At 38.6% G+C, this 8,564-nt stretch overlaps 1 long non-coding RNA gene and 2 other non-coding genes across 3 annotated transcripts; all 3 read right to left on the bottom strand.

The window, feature by feature from the left end:
- Positions 1 to 1,165: 1,165 nt before the first annotated feature.
- On the bottom strand, positions 1,166 to 1,238 carry trnak-cuu (transfer RNA lysine (anticodon CUU)). Its single transcript has one exon. It is a non-coding gene; the product is annotated as a tRNA-Lys (tRNA).
- Positions 1,239 to 1,596: 358 nt separating this feature from the next.
- On the bottom strand, positions 1,597 to 5,073 carry LOC128318130 (uncharacterized). The gene is made up of 3 exons (XR_008301624.1): positions 4,640 to 5,073; positions 4,228 to 4,315; positions 1,597 to 2,876 (listed from the first exon to the last, which is right to left on the bottom strand). It is a non-coding gene; the product is annotated as an uncharacterized LOC128318130 (long non-coding RNA).
- On the bottom strand, positions 1,650 to 1,723 carry trnan-guu (transfer RNA asparagine (anticodon GUU)). Its single transcript has one exon. It is a non-coding gene; the product is annotated as a tRNA-Asn (tRNA).
- Positions 5,074 to 8,564: the final 3,491 nt, after the last annotated feature.

Below are 8,564 nucleotides of genomic sequence, written 5' to 3'. Positions count from 1 at the left end.
CATACATGCCCACGCCATGACACTACTACCACCATAGGCTTAGGATCATGAGCAGTTCCGTTCCTTCTCCATACTCTTCTCTTCCCATCACTCTGGTACAAGTTGATCTTGGTCTCATCTGTCCATAGGATGTTGTTCCAGAACTGTGAAGGCTTTTTTAGATGTTGTTTGGCAAACTCTAATCTGGCCTTCCTGTTTTTGAGGCTCACCAATGGTTTACATCTTGTGGTGAACCCTCTGTATTCACTCTGGTGAAGTCTTCTCTTGATTGTTGACTTTGACACACATACACCTACCTCCTGGAGAGTGTTCTTGATCTGGCCAACTGTTGTGAAGGGTGTTTTCTTCACCAGGGAAAGAATTCTTCGGTCATCCACCACAGTTGTTTTCCGTGGTCTTCCGGGTCTTTTGGTGTTGCTGAGCTCACTGGTGCGTTCCTTCTTTTTAAGAATGTTCCAAACAGTTGTTTTGGCCACGCCTAATGTTTTTGCTATCTCTCTGATGGGTTTGTTTTGTTTTTTCAGCATAATGATGGCTTGCTTCACTGATAGTGACAGCTCTTTGGATCTCATCTTGAGAATTGACAGCAACAGATTCCAAATGCAAATAGCACACTTGAAATGAACTCTGGACCTTTTATCTGCTCATTATAATTGGGATAATGAGGGAATAACACACACCTGGCCATGGAACAGCTGAGAAGCCAATTGTCCCATTACTTTTGGTCCCTTAACAAGTGGGAGGCACATATGCAAACTGTTGTAATTCCTACACCGTTCACCTGATTTGGATGTAAATACCCTCAAATTAAAGCTGACAGTCTGCAGTTAAATCACATCTTGTTCGTTTCATTTGAAATCCATTGTGGTGGTATATAGAGCCAAAAATGTTAGAATTGTGTCGATGTCCCAATATTTATGGACCTGACTGTATTTAGTATGTGTTATAGACATATGTTATATACATATGTCACTTATGTGAGCCATGTGTCTTCATGGCAGTGAAACAGCAATCACTGCATCATTGAGATCTTTAATATTATGTTGTATGTAAATGGTGTTTTTAATCATATAGTATCTATATTGTGATCCTTTCAGAGAAAGAAACTGAAAGATAGGAATGCACAAAAGAATGGAAAGGGACTGAGAGAGAAAATGAAAGAAAGCGCCCAACGTGGGGCTCGAACCCACGACCCTGAGATTAAGAGTCTCATGCTCTACCGACTGAGCTAGCCGGGCCTAGTGTTATAGTTTTGGTGTAGGGGTCTTTTGTTTTGGAAGGTTGTAGGGTTTTCTATAAAGGAAAGGCTTATACTTTAGGGCATGAATGAATAAAAAAAAGGAATGTCTTGCCAAACTCAAACTATGTTAAATTGACAATATGAAATGCTTTTAAACAGTGTTTTTTGGGGGGCAGTATTTCTTGGTCTTCATAGAATGTCTATGGGGTTGTAGTCTGTAAAAGGTTTTCACTTTGGCAGCATTGAACAATAAATTTAAAAAAAAAAAAAAAGCCTTGCCAAAAGACCTCCCAATACCCATCCATTTATGTTCTACACACCATACATTCTCTATGAATAAATAATGCATCCTTTAAACAGCCGTAACAATAAAGAATGTAGTTTTTTCACATGAAGCAAAACAGTTGCTCGTCCCTGGGTGGGCTCGAACCACCAACCTTTCGGTTAACAGCCGAACGCGCTAACCGATTGCGCCACAGAGACTGAGTGGCGCTAAGGGGTTCCAAGAAACCTTCTTAAGCCCAAATGTAAACATGTCTTTCTATTTAATCATTCGACTATGTAAACTATTAGTGACAGTGTGTGTGTGTGTGTGTGTGTGTGTGTGTGTGTGTGTGAGAGAGAGAGTGAGAGTGAGAGATTGAGATGATAGGTGAACACTTTTCTGTTGTGCCTCTCAAAAGCCTGTTTGTTTTATTATTATGAAGACAACCACAATAAGCTCTCAAACATACAAACAAATGACACATTAGAACATGCAAAACTCCACACAGGCAGTAATCTGAGCTCAGGATCAAACCAGGTACCCTACCCACTGTGCCACCATCCTGCTTCTTTTAAAACCAAGAAACTGTGTAGTACAGTTCACACAGGGTTGCTACATGTAAGCCACTAATAAATAACAAACAGTACTAACACCAAACAGCATAAAGGGTGCAAGTAACAACAACAACAAAAACCTTGCCTGAAATAATAAAATGAACCACATATAAAAACAACTCAACAAAATATTGCTATCAAATTAACTACTTATAGATTTTCATAAATTTAATCACCTTTCATATTAATATTCACAGCCTACATCATGAGGAATTTGGACATTAAAGGTAGTTTTGTGGTATGAATGACAAGGAAACAGACATGGCTACTATGGAACAGTGGCTGTAAAAGTCTGTAAAAGTTTTCTTTTATCAAATCAAATGACTCTCACGTTTTGATGCACTCACATTTTAGCCAAATATATGTTTTACCAATGCACTGTAGCTGCTTTCATCTTACACCTAGCTCGACCTAGGTAAAAAAAAAAAAAGGCTTTAATAAAGGCTTTTTGAACATCTCATTCAAGGTGTACTCCCCCTTTGCTGTTACAATAACCTCCACTATTCTAGGAAAGCCTTCCACTAGATTTTCGAGTATGGCTGAGGGGATTTGCCCATTCATCCACAAGAGCATTAGTGAGGTCAGGCACTGATGTTGGACGAGGAGGCCTGGGGTGCAGTGTGTTTTTCAGTACATCCCAAAGGTGTTCAGTGGGGTTGAGGTCATGGCTCTGTGCAGGATATTCACGTTCTTCCACTCCAACCTTGGAAAACCATGTCTTCATGGAGCTCACTTTGTGCACAGGAGCATTATTATGCTGGAACAGGTTTGGGCCACTTAGTTTCAGTGAAGGGAAATTGTAATGCTACAGCAGACAGAGATATTCGATACAATTGTGTGCTTCCAACGTTGTGGCAACAGATCGGGGAGGGAACACATATGGCTGTGATGGTCAGGTGTCCACAAATGTTTGGCTATATAGTGTATAGGGCCTTTCGCACCGCAGGAACCTTTTCATAGTACCTGAACTAATTGTGGAACTACCCACTTTTTGGCGTTTTCACACCTCCGCAACTGGGTGCGATTTTAGTACCGGACTGCCTTTTTCGAGAACCTAATTAGCTCCTACTCCGGAGCAGGTCTAACCAGCACAACTGGTACTATCCATGACGTAAGTAGATGTTGACTGGCCAAACGCGTACTAAAACGCCCTCACCCGCCATGATTTAAAACGCCGAGTAAACATACTGTAGTGTCAACTTATTTCGCAAGTATGGAGAACAGCGATAGATGGACGCAAGACAACAAAAACACAGCTCTAAGGCCCTAATGTGAAAGATAGAAGATACTACAAAAAAGTATGCATACATTTCCGGGCTGGTTACTGCGAGCAAGGCTGCTCAGACCAGGGTGTCAAACTAAAAATCTGCTGTTCTACCAATTAACACAAATCAGCAAGGCTCTGGAAGTAAAACAGGATGTTTCTAGGGGAAAGGGGCTAACAGGAACTACTCGACTCTATGCTCTGTTAAATTACAACGTATTATACTGATTTAAGTTATTATTTAAATTTATATTTTGTTTATCAAAAATATACAACGTTAAGAAAGAGATTTAAGAACTCACACGGCTTATAAGAACTAAGAAAACTCATCTCTCCTGTCTTCCCGCTCCATCAACTTCTTTTGCCAACATAATTACAGGTCTGTACGCTGGGTGATACCTTTCGAGATTTGTAATCAATCCCACTCAAGGTTCTGTGACAAGTGCATCGAGCCCTTTGAGTATTATTTTTCCAAGTTTGTTCGGACCTTGAGCGTTTGGCCTGCGGGCCTTGAGTTTGACAGCTGTGGCCTAAACAGAGTGGTGTTAGCCAGGTAAGCCTGTAGCCCTGTAAATCAAGCACCGTTACATTATATATAAATATAAATAAAGGTATTTTGTTCACAAATCTCATGCACACGTCGCTGTTTCATAACACCGATCAGAGACACGAAGAGCTAGTCAGCTAGCTAAGTAGGACGGTTGCTAGTTAGCTAGCGGGATAACTTTAGCTGTATAAAGTTCGTGCAAAACTCCACCGACACAAATACAGACCATAAATATCATAAGCGACATGAAGGCTACTTTAATGTGATACGATGGAAAGTAGCTTTAGGTGAAGTTACCTTTATCCTGAAATAAGCTTCTCGAGTTTTTCAGCTCCGACACCTCGGTGAACGTCTTGCAGCTGTGACTTCGTTTCGGAGAGAGGGACTGCGGAATGTTTGAAGAGTGAGTAAAGATTGCTAAAATAAAATTAAAACGGCACTGTGTTTAACTACACGAAACGTCTGTTCTTCCTGCGTTGCTTAGTTACTAATCAGGAGCATTCCACGCGCGTTATAACTGACTCGTCCACCGCACGTGCGAACCTGATTAGAAAACCGGACTGTTTTCTGAGATAAATGCGCGCTCTCGTGTTGACTGGAAACTAGGGATGAACGATGCCACTGAATTATAATTTTTTTTCTTTTTTATATATAATTCGAGACTCCTCTCTGGGTCGTGTTTAATCAGAGAAAAAGCCACATTACTTACACTGTGCGTTCACTCTCTCGCTCTCGTTCGTTTCTGCGTACGCGCACGCGCGCTTGCACCGGCTGGCAGTGATGGCGGAAGGAGCATTAGGTCCTATATTGCACGTTAACATTCCCTGCTCAAAACTCCAACTTGGTCTGACCAAATTTATTCTGGTCTCTGACCAGAAGGCCCTCCAGTGGGTGACCACCACCCAACACATCACTGGTGCCTAGCTACCCTCTATCGCAGACATCTATCACGGACGGTGTCTACGGAGGTTGAAAGGCATCATCAAGGACATCTCTCACCCCAACCTTACACTGTTCACTCTTCTCCCATCCGGGAAGTGCTACAGGAGCCTCCGCTTCCGTACCAGCAGGCTAAGGAACAGCTTCTTCCCCTCAGCAATCAACATACTGAACTTCTCAGTGCACAGTGGTGCAGTTGGTAGCATTGCTACCTCACAGTTCCATGGTTCTTGTTTCAATCTTTAGCTTGGGTTATTGTCATGTTCTTCCCATGTCTGCATGTCTACTTCAGGTTGCACACCTCCCAAAACATGCCAGTAGGTGGACTGGCAAAGATAGAATGGTTACACATCTAATTTCATATACTACACATATCTATACATACACACACTGAAAATACATAAGAACACACGCAGAAGAATATTAAAAAAAAAACTAGGATCGGACTGAAACATTCACATTCAGTGCAATGAACACTCCTGTGTACAAAAGCACTGATTGTAAAATTTAGCAAAAATTAAGTGGTATTTTGCATGTGGGTAATTATTGTATACCAAAATTCTGTCCTGTTGTTCAGTCTAAAAATTAGGACAAAGTTTCTAATGAAGAAGGCATATGTGAGTGGTTTGCAGAGATACCCCACAGTGGTAACAGATCTGCAGCAGACTGAGGACTCAAGCCCACTGGCAAGCTCATTTCCGAATCCAGAAACGTGATCTTCCATACATTCCTACATGAAAGTAAGCTTAGTATTAATCTTCCAAACAACCAGTGCATCTGATCACATTGAAGATGTGGATAAGATAGACATCCATGTAATTTATGCTGGGAAACCAATAGAAATCATGATATTCCCCTTATTTGCTTCAGCAGGTAGAGGTTTACACTACCTCAGCTGTAATATTTGCACTACTGTCACTTTATCACTTTCAACAGGACTGTGTACTGGTCGGCGTCGTAGTTATGTACTGTCTGTTCTGTCTTGTGCTGTCTGCACATGTTTGCACTTGTGCACTTAGTAGTTTAATTTATGTAATTTATGTAGTCCCCGTAGTTCTGTCTTGTTCTGTGTTGTCTTATGTGGCACCTTGGTCCTGGAGAAACGTTGTTTCGTTTCACTGTGTACTTGTATATGGCTGAAATGACAATAAACTCCACTTGACTTGACTTGACTTGAGCAAGTATGTGACCAGGTGCACATGAAACCAGAGAATATGAACCTTATTTTTGAAGGTAAATTATAAAATACCAACCATAATGTCATCTGCATTCATGAATGTATACACTGTGGAAATGATATGAAGAATTTGTTTAACAACAAACATGATTTAAGAGTTAGAAGTGAGTGCTTACCCATTAAATTAATAATATTAATCATATGTAAATTAAAATTTGTACCAGCAGTACCATGGAAATGTTAGCTAACCAAAGCCTCTTCATCTCTAAATTTTCAAAAAGCTTTCACATTAACCATTTTTGTTCCAAATGAGTAAACATTCAATTTCTTGCTTATTATTATTATTATTATTATTATTATTGAGAATTAGGTTTTGTATTCAAAGTAAAAGAATAAAAATTTTAGCTAGTCACCTCCTGCACCATTGATATGCTGATCAATTATTGGTTCAATTTTAATTTGTTCTTGCTCATAAGTCATCAGTGCATTGATATGTAAGTAGGATCACAAGCATTTCTGATACTTGCATTATTAAGTATTTGAATAGAAATGAGGAAGAAGATTACGTATATAAGAACAGAATAAATGATAACTCACATTAAGAAACACCTATTTTCTGCAGAACAAACGTAGGCAATTCCCAATTGCTTAAAAACAGTGAGTCAGGTCTCAGCAACACAAAGTTCATTAGAAGGAGAGAAAGAGTGAGACAAAGTGACTATTTTGCAATAAAAGAGCACAATGCAGCTGTCTAACTGCAACTGCAGAACTCACTGAAACTGCTGATAAATAAATAAATAGTTATTGGATGTAAGAATTGGTGATTTGGCAGCTCTCTTGTAAAAAATTATAGTTTAATACGCATGAACAATCATTTAATATTAACATTTACATGTCCTAATATCCATAATGCAGACTGACTAGTTTGTCTAAATAGTAATGACCTAGTATAATAACACTTAATATCCAAAGTGTGTTCACCAAGTATTTTGTTAGCTAATCTGCACATTTTCTGAACAGAACAAATTTGTATTCTCTGGCCTTTCCTTTAGCTAGCTAATATCAGCTGGATAGCTTGCTACGGTCTGCATTTTTTCGAAAGAACTAATTTTTCCCTAAGGCAGGAATGTGAAGGCATAATACATATGCAGTGGAAAACATTCACATAATCTCAACTGAAACCACTGACTGCAAATAACTATTAAAGGTTTGGTAACTCAGAGTGACAAACAGCAGCTCAGAAACAACAAAAATGATTTTTTTCTCCACTAACTCAATAATCATGTATATTTCATTAAGAACATTCTATGCACTGCAGCTTTGCATGCATTGCAGCGTTAATTCAAGAATCAATAAATACACTAATTGTATGTGGTTGAACACAATTAGTGCATATCTTTATGTGATTATGTGCTTATTAATTGAATAAACATGGTCAAAAAAAGTGAGCCTCATTTGTGCTTCCTGAGAAACACTGAATTGTTTCAGTGTTTCATTTTGTAACAAAATGTTCACTATAAGACCACAGATTTCTGTCAGTTAACCTTTGTATTGTCAGTTAACCTTTGAATGACTGATCTTATGTTTTTGTGCATGCAAATCAACGTTAGACTTTTAAGTTAAAATAAGGCCTTTGAGTTCTCACATTTCATGTTAGGCCATATATTATTGGAGAAGCATTTGATGTACTATTAAATACAAATGTATTGTATGTAATTACATTAGAGTGCTGGTCAAAAGCTATCTGTAAAATAGATTTAAAAAGGGCTCTGTGACTGCAGAGGCCTGTGAACTAAAAAGTTCAGCATGGTCTGACCCTGTCAAGAAACTTGGTTATTGCATGTGTGCCTATACAAGCGTAAGCTATAAATGACGAAGAAGAAAAGTACTACCTTGATTCAGTAGGAGATGCATAGAATTTTGCTGACAATTACTTACACTACAAACAAAAGAAAAGAAAATAAATCTGTCAAAAGCAAAGGACTGAACCACATTTACATACTTCTACTTTAAACCATTATTTTTAAATGTTAACAAAATATAGCTGTATATTTTAGCATGCCACATCTAACTATTTTCATCATCATTTTCATCATGGTTTAATTTAATTCCCTACTTAATATTCAGGTTTCAAAAAGGAATCTCCTGTTAGGGCATATGATTCTCTTAACACTATGATAGAAAGAGGTGAGTCTCTGTTTAAGTTTTTTCCATTCTTAGATCATTATTTCTGTTTTGGGAGATCTTATTTACAGGTGACTTATTTGTTCTTTTGCAGTAGCACATGTGTCATGCGAATGTAGCTTTGTAGTGTGTATCAGCTGCATAATTTATTTTATTTTATAAGTTGCATTTACGATACCCGTATCTGATCACATATGAAGAATGTGACCTAAGAATGTGTCTCTGACTGAGTGTTCTCTTAAAGGTACTCTTAGTCTGCTGACAATCTTTAGTAATCATAGAAAATGAAAAGACACCAGGTTTTTTGCATGTGTATCAATACTTAGCTAATAAC

Source organism: Pangasianodon hypophthalmus, chromosome 4 (assembly GCF_027358585.1).
Source record: "Pangasianodon hypophthalmus isolate fPanHyp1 chromosome 4, fPanHyp1.pri, whole genome shotgun sequence".
Lineage (NCBI taxonomy): Eukaryota > Metazoa > Chordata > Actinopteri > Siluriformes > Pangasiidae > Pangasianodon > Pangasianodon hypophthalmus.
This window is presented reverse-complemented; position numbering and strand designations above follow the sequence as displayed.